The sequence below is a fragment of the Hippoglossus stenolepis genome, chromosome 18 (assembly GCF_022539355.2).
Source record: "Hippoglossus stenolepis isolate QCI-W04-F060 chromosome 18, HSTE1.2, whole genome shotgun sequence".
NCBI classification, from domain to species: domain Eukaryota; kingdom Metazoa; phylum Chordata; class Actinopteri; order Pleuronectiformes; family Pleuronectidae; genus Hippoglossus; species Hippoglossus stenolepis.
The window spans coordinates 5,790,604-5,801,348 of NC_061500.1; positions in this window are offsets into that span (position 1 = coordinate 5,790,604).

The window sequence follows — 10,745 nt, forward strand, 5'->3', positions numbered from 1 at the left end:
TGATAAAATATTGTATGTTTTACATCAATGTTTTTCTTTGTATGATCAATGTATCAGCATCTTTAAGGTCCAGAATGCAAACAACCACAACAACAACAACAACAATAATAATAATAATAATATTATATGCTCAAATAAAAGCAAATAACTAGAAATAAGTAAAATTAATGCAAATATAATTTTTTTTATTGAGTTTAGCAATAAATTCCATATATATTGTAAATTATTGTAGATACTGTAAAAGGACTTAATTGGCTTAACTGTTCTTTCAGTTTGCTGAGAAGTTTTTGTGTCGTGCTACAACCACCACAACACAACTAGATACACATTAAGACAAACTCCAGAGATCACTTTGTCCTCCTGCAGCACAACAACTCTGTGTCGTCTCGTCTTCTTAAAAAACTAAAAAAACAACAGTCTGTGAGCCTGGGAAGACGAGCAGGGCCGCAGCGATATATGAAAGAGCCAATTGTCATGTTGATCTAATTAAGAGGCCGCGATCGAGAGTCATGGAAAAAAACAGGGTCACAAGGTCAAACTCCAACCAGGTTATTAAGTGAGTGGGACGTGAATCAGCTATTGTCTCACAAACTGTCTTTGCATCATTTCTCATATGAACTCTTTCCCAGGAACTGTGCTGATGCTCCTCGTTAAGTTGTGGTTGGAATTTTCCACCTTCTCGTCACGTCTCTTCCACAGTTTTCTGCACCGAATACTTTGTACTGATTTTAGCGTCACATCAGTGAATCCTTACTCTCTTCTAAATTGCTCTTATAAACATATTTTTTATCTCCAACAATCCTGATTACAAAACACAATGTGCCACCTAAAACTTCTTCAGGATCTAAGTGTCACATGTGCAGGGATCAGGGTGTATTTTCCTTGTGTGTGTGTGTGTGGGTCAGAGGGATGTTCCATACTGTGTGGGAACAGGTCCAAGCTCTGTACAGGAAAGACATTAGGAAGCGTGGTGTTGGCGGGGGGGGGCGAGGGAGACAGACCGTGGAAGGGAGGACCTTTCAGGGAAAGAAGGAAACGGAGTGAGAACACCCTCCACTTTTCATTCTCACAACAGAACCCCTCCCTCATCTAACCCCCCACCCCAACCCATCCGCCCCACTCCCTGCCAGACAAGCGCCAAGTGCCCCCCCCTCCCAACCCCTCAACAATAACCGAGCTGCAGCGTGACACAACAACAAATAGTGCGTCACTAACGAGTCACGGCAAACATTCCTGCCTGTCTGTGTTTGCATGCACGTCGGCCATGTTCCCGCCACTTTGTCCAGGATGCGTTTGACACAGATTGTTATGGAGGGTGGGGGGGGGGGCAGTCTCTTTATTATTATTTTTTTAAATCCAAACAGTTTGGACATTTCTCTGACTGATTTAGTCGCGATGCAGCTATTTGTAGAATCTGTTGAAATAGTTTTTTGCCTCAGTTTGACCTGGAAAGTGTTGCTTTTGTGACGCTCTGCAGAAAGTGAGACAGTCCGGGGGGTCGAGCGACACAGTGCTGGTGAAGTGTGACTGTAACGAAAGCTTTAGACGTGCTTGTTTTATAACGGTCACCTATATCATCAGAAGTCTGAAACGTCCAGTGTCCAGGAAGTAAAACAAAGTAAATCAATCTTAGTTCCAACTTGATGTGAAAGACTGAAGATGACCTCAGTTTTTACTCAATTCCTTAGTTGCATTAAATGAATTTCACCTGAATATCAGGACATTGAAACAGGATATTCTCCTGTAATGATTGTAACTGGAGTCCGGGCCCCAAACAGGCTCCTCTGTAAACACCAGCTTCAAAAGCGGGGGAAGAGTTTGCTTGTTTTTAGTGTGAAGTGCCACTCGAGCTGCAGCTCCTCCCGTGGGAGTGATTCATTCCTGGAGCAAAAGAGCGAGAGACACAGAGACAACAAGGGCACAGAATGAAAGAGAGAGAGAGAGAGCAGTGAAAACAATGCCTGAGTCCATAAGGTGTTGTTACTACAAACACAATTATTACTTTTAGGCAGAAACTGGATATTTATTTAACAACTTGGTTTCATGTAATTTTACAAAATTGGATATATAAAAAAAAGAAAAGAAACAAATTCATTTCAGCAAATCCTTGACAATGACATTGTTTTAAGCAGCTAAATACTTTTAATATCCCTTTTAAAATAGTTATAAAGTTCTTTACAAGACAAACTCATAAAAGCCATTCAAAGATTTTGAATGTCAAACAATCATAAACATAAAGAGGCCAATTAAAAGACAGAGAGAAATAGAGCAATGTGAAATAATTAAAACGATGGCACTTTAACTGCACGATACAAAGCGTGCAATGTGTTCTTTTTGATTTTCATTTAACTTTTATGGTTAATTTTCATTTAACCAGGAGTAGCACTTTTAATTTGGGTTGCACTTGGGAGAATAATATAACAATAGAGGTTTTCTATCCTACTAGAAAGGCCTGGTCAAAACATAACAGATGCCAGAGAAAGTCAATTGTTCCATAATTGAATAAAAACAAATGTAATGATTTTTTAAAAAGAGTCAAAAGCCATTTCCTGAGCTTAAAAATCACATTTTGTCCAGACCTCCCTTTAATTCATGGTCTGTGTTCAATCCAATAAACGTCTGGATGAAGATAAAAACATGATCAATGTGACATTTAAAAGATCTAGTAGGTAAATATCTCTCAACAGCGTCTGTTATGTAAGTTCCTGGCCGAGCATATAGGACAAGTCTAAATATCTTACACAACAGCCGCATTTGGAATAAACCTTCTGTGCACAGCCACTTAGCAGCAGGAGAACACAGCGCTGGTTTCCTGTTTGTGTCGCATTCAAACCCCTCCCCTCCATTTCCTTTCCCCGGGGTTGGATTGTGCACCTGCACCTAAAGGCCAACACAAACACTTTCAGCCGAATTCATCAGGCGCACAACAACACATGTGGAGAAACAATACGGCTCCTGGGAGAAAACAGCTTTGTTTTCCACTGATCCTTGACAGTATGAATAGAGAGTCCAGATTCCTCAGTGTTTCTGTGTTTACATGTGGTCAGTGGGATGAATATAGATGTTGCTACATCCACCTTATTATGTAGAGGAATGAGAGGAATGTGAGCAGCTGCTGGACTCATTGTTAAAATGTAAAGATTCTGGGTCAAAGGGACAGACGGTAAAAGAAAAGCGCAGCAGAGACCGGACAAGACTTTATTCATATAAAGCAAAAACAATGGGATTTGATGAATGGTGCAGACGACAATATTTATGATACACAACAAGTGGCAATATAGGAAATGAGTTGTCACATATCTGCAATTTGAATAATATTTTTACAAAAACAAACCACACACACACACAAAAAACACAAATAATACCAGACACCCAACCCAAAGCAGTTTCTCCCACATGAGAATAAATGGAATAAGCTCATGCCACGTTTTTCTAAAGCTGGTGTCTTCCATTCTGGGTGAATACAAGAACCATATGAGTCTCACTGTAAACTCCAGAACAATAAAGATAAATATTCTTAAATCATTGGCCAACAAACACATTCATAGTTTAAACGCAACAATGATTTATTTGCATTTCAAAGAAGTGTACGTAAAAATGTAATGTACAGATGTTACAGATGGACCCGCTGTGTTGTTTACAAATGTTGAGATTATAAAGAGTTAACTTAGTTCAGTTGATGTTTTTTTTATATTCTGTGGTGCCCAAAACCAAAAGTTTACAACGTGCTAATTACTCAAAGAAAGAAAACATGGACATCTCCTGTTTATTTAGTTTGACCTTCTTGTGTGACCTTGTGTGTGCTTCAGGGTGTTTACACTACTAATGAGAACAGAAACAAGTTGTTGTGTAGGAGAATGAGTTTTGCTGTGTTTTGAAATGTCTAAAAAAAGCAGGATTCCTTTGACACACACACACACACACACACACACACACACACACACACACACACACACACACACACACACACACACACACACACACACACACACACACACACACACAGTGTACACACATTCCCTCCCTCCCAATTCCAGTGGCACATCTGCAGACAGTGTAGGAGTGGTTTACAGTAAAAACTGCCAGAGTTACGGTGAAATTACAGAAGTAAATCAAAACACTTGCAGACTGCGCTCGATCCCAGATGTATTTTACTTTTGTTTTTAGTAAGCGCGCGTGGGCAGCTCACATCCCACCTCAGACCTCTTTTGGGTTTAACGCTTTATTGGGAGGATTCGGAGGCAGCGGAGTGGGAGCCTCGTACAAATATAGAGTTGTAGGAGAAAAAAAACCCAGAGTGCCTACGTTGCGTCTTTAGAAACGATGAGTGTGTGCTTCACTGACTCCTTTTAAATATTTACCTTTCATGGGTCGTCAGCTTTAATTAGACAGTAAATAGGGTCATGAGAGGAGGGATGATTGAGACGAGGAGAGGCCTGGAGCAAGACACACGAACTGAGGGTGAACATCTTACACATACACACTGATATACATCTTTGATTTAAATTCAATTATACATTTTTTTGTGGCTACTTTGAACAAAAACAGAATGAAAAACTAAATAAAGAAGATAAAGCCAATGGGATGTGTCCATATCTGACTGCAAATCCAACAATTAATCCATATTATAGCATTTCTACTCTAATTTAATGTCCATCATACATTCCCCCTAGATCATCACACACACAAAAAACATATGCATAGCTTCCACATGTTCATTCACTTACATCATTTCTACCACAGGTTGTTTATTTCTGTAATTGACCTTTAAACTCAAAGTGGATCGTATGACACATGAGTCTGAGTCATGCAAAGCTAAATTATTACTTAGTAATATTACCAATACTATTGAAGAGACAAATACAACAAAGTTCTTCACAATAAATATTATATATGTGTAGTTTTAATCTGTGGTTTCACTGTGTTTTTTCTATTTCAGTAGAATCTTGGTTTATAATATTGATGTATAAATATTATTAAATGTTTAATCTATGTTTCAAACAGATACAGACCTTCAGTCTCATCAATGGATATTAATATCTTTAAAAACAAATCTGGTGTTTCTGCAGAGATCATTGTGGATTTTCACCCACACAAGATTGTGCAAGTTTCCAACGAAGTCGTGGTTGTGACGGCAACGTGTGAAATGTCCAGATGGAAAACACTGACGAGAAAATAAGAAGGTGTTGTTTGTAACATGTGTTTCCAGTTGTTAAAAAAAAAAAACAGAGTAAGGGCCAGAAAGGGAAGAAAAAGTTTCCTTTTCATAAAATAAAGTGACATGAACCTTTCTTCTTTGTTTAACTTTTCCTGTACAGATTGAAATAGCAGCTCCTATAAACACATAATATGAGACATAATGAAAACTGAGTGAAATCTGTTGTATATGTGTATGTGTATGAAAGACATGTTTTTGTTTTTGTGGAACTGCAAGATGGACTCCAGAGCAAGTGGCTTATCTCATCTTATCATATCTTATCATATCTTATCTTATCTTATCTTATCTTTTCTATCTTGGCCATCAGTATATTAAACTATACGTTTTTTGAAATTCTCTGTGCAGTGATTCATGTTTTTCATGGATTGTTGGAAGCAGGTTTGTAGTTTTTGGCAGAACATTTCGTCTGAGGGGGACAAGGTGCTTTATCTTTTCCCGGATACCCATCATATTTTATGAGCTCACTATATACACACGACTTCAACAATCTGAGATATGTGCATAAAATTGTCAAGCGCTTAGAATGTTTAGCTTCAGTCTCATATCAACTGTGGTATATAATGATGTGAAGCAGATGTAGGTCGATAGGAATGTAAAATGTGTGTCTGTGTGTGTGTGTGTGTGTGTGTGTGTGTGTGTGTTTGTTAGAAAGTGGTCATGCATGTGAAAGTGTGTGTTCACCTCTCATCCTCGGAGGATATCTGTGAGCGTGACACGGAAGTGGAGGGCACATCCAGGAAACAGGCCCTCTGTCCCACCATCATTCATCACCAGCCATCGCCACAGGAGCCCAGAGCAGGGTGGCAAAGGGTCAAACGAGGACGAAGAGGAGGACGAAGAGTATGAGGAGGAGTGGGTGTTGTTTTGGCTGCACTCAGAGAGCAGGCTCGTCCAAACACTTTCCCCAATCTTTGTAGTGTTGTTCCAAAAGCTATTTTTAAGCTCACACTTGAATTCTGTTTACTTCCTCTTTTAATTTGGGTTACATAACCAGGGGACAGCGCTGGTCCTCCTCCTGATGAACTGTGCAGTGTTGGAGGGGTGAAAACATTTTGCGCACCAAGAACAGTAAACAACAAAATACTGAAGATTATTGGGGACAGTTGTCGGGCGGCATAGTGGTGCAGTGGTTTTGCACTGATGCCTCACAGCATGAAGGTTGTATTAGACCATGTGATGTGCTGGTGGCCTGTCCAGAGCATTGACTGTAAATAAAGATGGACGACATGGCTGCTCCCCAAAAGTGAAGCCAAAGTGTCTTGATTGCCACCTGGTGGCCGGCTGCAGATTGGGCCACCTCCTCCATGTTAGTGGATTGGACACGGACCAAACCAAAACGCTAAAGTACAAGTCAAATAAAAATGTTCTCAAAGATGGTTTCTAACATTTTTTGAAGTTCTGATTTGCTAACTTTTCCCCAGTAAGTCGAATGCCTGAATCAACAGGATGTTTTATGTGGACATAATATTTATGTGGGTGTTGGACAATTATATTTCCCAACACCTGCATTTACCCTTTTGTTTCCCCCACGTAAAAAAGCCAAGAATAAACATGGTAAACAGCAAAGAAAGAAGCATTTTATATGCTTCAAAGGTTATCATACATCCACAGATGACCTGTCGGCGGGCCTGACTCATAATGGAGCCTCTGATCGTCAGTTTCTGTGTCATTACCCGTCACTGTGGGTGAAAACAATCTCCTATCTCCCATCTGAGCGTCGCCATAGGAACACATCCCTATAGGGTGATGAGTTTTAAAAGGAAGACGGATCACTTATAGGACTCAGAGGAGTGTGAGTGACTGAGGGAAACAATGAGCACATGAATGGGTTGAGGCCGTGGCTCCATGGACAAGTGACAATAAGGGTCCACCAGCGTGTGAGTCATGCACATGCAAGCGTCTTAAAAGCTGATCCGAGAAGCTTTGATGGCTCCTGCTGGGAAAAAAGGATGACGTGAATTTGTTCAAATCTGTCCAAGCGTCTTTTGTTTCTCGCGTCTCTGATGACAGATAGTGACAAATCTGTTTACTGTGCATCATTCAAACTGTGAGGACCAATGAGAGATTTCACCCGAATCCAGAAACATAAAAGACCTGACAGCTGTTGTTTGGCCGACGTATTCCCCTGCTGCAATCTTGTTTTTTCATAGTCCATGACCTTTGGGGTCTGTTTTCACCATCGAAGTGAAAAGCACAGATTATTCGGCACACATTGTCTCCAGACGGGGTCGGGGGGCTTCCAGTATCTGAGTCAGGCCTCTTACTGGAAGCCTGTGAGTCACCCTTCACTTCTTCCCCACCCAAATCCACCGGTCCTCCCTGATCCCCCCTTCATGCACCCCACATATCTACTATCCTCAGGCTTGTTTTCTCACTTCAGGTCTTCCATGCATGTAAAAACAAATCAAAGGGGACACGTAGTGCATGACGGGATTTCGCTCTTATGCAGCTGGATTTTTTTTCTTTCTTCCCTTGCTGAACTCTTTTATTTGACATTTCTCCAACGTACGGGGCGCATGCATTCCTCAGAGGAAAGAATGTCACTATAAAAGCGTCCCACCCCTTTACCCCAACCCATTATACCCCGTCCCCGTCCCCCTCCCCCGTTTCTCGGGCTCTCCCCCTTCTCCAGCCCTCTCCTTCCCGCACTGTAATGATCTCACCCAGCTGTCACTGTGTAATCCCACCCACACTCGTACACTACAGCGCCCGGGCCTGCTGCTGCTGCTGGTGCCGATGGTTGCTGACATCATTTGTTTAGTCCCTGTCACCATTTCCCTGAAATCTACAACACAGTGCCTGTCAGAAATGTCTGGACATCTTGGTTTAATCCTAAACACTGTGCACATTGTAAAAGAAAACTATTAAGACTTTATTTCTATTACTGTAGAAGGAGATTAACAGGTTTATATTGTGCCACCTGGACTGCAAAACATTTTTCAAGCTTCAGTAGCTTGTTGCTAACTTTGTCTAGTGTTTGGTGCTATGAAAGTAAGGTCAGAACTTAGCAGAGCTTAGCATTTGAAGCTTTTTTGCTATAATAGCTGCCGGCTGTTACCAAAAAATAATGCGATGAGAGCCGAGAGAGTCAATCAAAACAATAAAGCCGCGTCCCGCAAACCAGAACAAAGAGTCGAAAAGATGCTCGTAAAGTTTAAAGGACCTACAGAGCTCTCTGTGTGTCCATCACCACAAGTGAAAGCCTTTCACACACAAGTAGTTATCTGAACCGTTGTTGATATTGAATTGTGTTTATAGCCTAACTGGTGAATCGCAAACTGCACTGAACAACTAATGAACTGTAACTTAACTCATTGTAATTAAAAGTCAGTCTTCTACTACACAAAACTCTACAATATGTTACAGTTGATATTTATTAAATTTGTACCAACTGCTTATTCCACATTTTCCCCAACGTTGTCTACATTTAATTTACAACTATCTGCTTTAAGTGGGACATACAAATAAAGGTCAGCCACTTAAACTTATCAGCTCAAGCCTTACGTAGACAAAAGGACGTGTGTCTCTCGAGTGTATTTTTTCCGACCATCATGCATCTGGACAACGTGGGTGGACCTTTTCATTAAACAATTTGTGGCTGCAGTTTGGTTCCTGCACGATGTTCCCATCCATTATTACATTCTCTCCTGTTAAGACAATTAAGTAATCAAACGACAGTGCATGGCTAGTGCTCTGTTTCGTTACGCTTCGTTTTCATGCTACCATACGATGATTGGAATGGTGTGATGTGTTTAAGAAAACATGATCTCTCTCTTCAACAGTTTGTCCTCATTTGAAGATTTCAAGACATGAGAAACATCCCATCAAGATGGTTTATATGGTGGAACATTGGTGCCAATTTTACTGTGGAACGAATTCATGAGAACGAGAAAATATAACAAATACTTCGGGCCATAGTGGGCAGGATAGTTAATGCTGGACACCAGTTGAGCTAAATCTTAGGATTGAAATCATTTCATATGCCTGAAGTCATCCTCAACTCTCTGGATGTCAAGGAGTCAATCGAAGGTCCGTCATCGAGTGCCGCCGTGGTCGAGTACCACCGGAAGCAGGGGTATATTATGTATATGCAAATGCATGTGCGTGGCGTACTTTAATTCCTGTGCATTTGTCGTCCACGCAGCCGGAAGCTGAGCGCTCGGGTGCTTGGTGTAGGAGTCGGGTTATTGAAATGAGAAAACCCTGCAGCCTGAAAGACTCAGAGATCAGCTATTCTCGCCCCAATGCTGATGTGTCAGAATGTAAGAGGCGTCAGTGAGCAAAAAGAGGAGCGCCGCCCACAGGCTCAGGGCCCGGTTGTACTGTAAGTGTAACGCTGTGTTTATGTAATTGGATGTTTACGCAATGAAAAGGACAGGACTGGGCTGAGGTGGATGGCAGCAGTGCAGTGGTACTTGAAGGGTGGGTATGGTGTACACCCACCTTGATTTAATTACCATATTTAAGAGGAGATTAGACTGATGGATGGAGTTAGGTATATAAATGTAGAGCATATTCTAAATATTTAGAAAAAGAGATTTAGAAAATAGAAGGTGTGTGTTTATACACAGACAAGGTAAAAAAAACAACAGTCTGTTTTAATCCTGCTGGCGCCTAAAAAAAACACTGAAACAGACGACCTCACTGTAAATATTCCTATTGTTGCATTAAAACCTTTTGATAATCCTCGTGTTTTCACTTCAATTTAAGGATAACCTTGTGTTATGGGAAGAGGACCTGTTAAATCCTTTTAAAGTCCTTTCGGATATCAAGAAAATCCTGAGAAGACTTGTTTTGTTTCTAATTCCTGGAAAAAAGTTTATTCAACAACGTGCAATTAATGCATTTCCTGCAAATAAAGAAAATCTCAGTAAATTACTATTTTAAATAGTGTACACATCAGAGTCTAAATCTGTGTTAATAGATTTACTCAAAATCAGGATCATTAGCAGATCTAGTTTCCTCATGAATGGCTACAAACAAGTATATTTACCTGGTCAACAGTTTGTATTTTAACTTTTTGTGCATTAATCCTTGTAGAATTTATATAAAGATGGACGATGCATCACCATTTCCTCCCACTATAAAGAAATGGAGCCAAAATATCCTGGACACGAACGCTGCCATCTTGAGGCGAAGACATCATTTGGAGTCTACACAATTTATCGTACACATAGTACTGTCCAAATACTTACATGTTCACCTTTACAAATTAAAGGTTCAGTGTGTAGAATTTAGTGACATCTAGTGGTGAAGTTGCACGTTGCAGCTGAACACCTCTCACCTCACCCTCCCCTTCCGAACATGTAAGAGAACCTGTGTTAGCCTTCAGTTGCGATAAAATCTTAAAAGATTTTCAGTCCAGTTCGGGCTACTGTAAAAAACATGGTGGCCTCCGTAGAGAGGACCCGCTCCCAATGTGAATATAAAGTATTTAAATATAAATGGTTCATTCTGGTGTAAAGAAAACAACAATTCGTACAATTTAGATGAAACACCAATAGATCGCTTTCACCTAAATCTTACA